The sequence below is a fragment of the Molossus molossus genome, unplaced genomic scaffold, assembly GCF_014108415.1.
Source record: "Molossus molossus isolate mMolMol1 unplaced genomic scaffold, mMolMol1.p scaffold_m16_p_20, whole genome shotgun sequence".
Lineage (NCBI taxonomy): Eukaryota > Metazoa > Chordata > Mammalia > Chiroptera > Molossidae > Molossus > Molossus molossus.
The window spans coordinates 14,454,815-14,455,425 of NW_023425356.1; the positions used below are offsets into that span (position 1 = coordinate 14,454,815).

General features: G+C 36.0%; 1 non-coding gene across 1 annotated transcript; it reads right to left on the reverse strand.

Moving 5' to 3' along the window:
- Positions 1 to 275: 275 nt before the first annotated feature.
- On the reverse strand, positions 276 to 382 carry LOC118638088. The gene has a single exon (XR_004961046.1). It is a non-coding gene; the product is annotated as a U6 spliceosomal RNA (small nuclear RNA).
- Between the last annotated feature and the right edge of the window lie 229 nt (positions 383 to 611).

The following is a 611-nucleotide window of genomic DNA, read 5'->3' on the forward strand; positions in this document are numbered from 1 at the left end:
CCGGTTTGGCTCAGCGGTTGGAGCGTTGGCCTGTGGACCAGAGAGTCCCGGGTTTGGTTCCCGCTAAGGGCACATACAAAAAAAAAAAAAAAAAATTATTCCTAAGTACCTTATTTTTTTTTAATTGCAAAAGTAAATGGGGTTATTTTCTTAGTTTCTCTTTCTGATAATTCATTGTTATATAAAAAGGCCTTGATTTCTGGATGTTGATTTTGTATCCTGCAACTTTGCCAAATTCATTCATTATTTAATTAATTAATTTATTTTTGTTACAGAAAAATATGGAACGCTTCACAAATTTGCGTGTCATCCTTGCGCAGGGGCCATGCTAATCTTCTCTGTATCGTTCCAATTTTAGTATATGTGCTGCCGAAGCGAGCGCACCAAATTTATTTATTACATCTAGTAGTTTTTTGGTGGAGTCTCTAGGGTTTTCTATACATAATATCATGTCATCTGCAAATAATGACAGCTTTACTTCCTTCTTTTCTATTTGGATGCCTTTTATTTCTTCTTCTTGTCTAATCACTATGGCTAGAACTTCCAGTACTATGTTGAGTAAGAGTGGTGAAAGTGGACATCCTTGTCTTGTTCCTGTTCTTAAGGGAAAC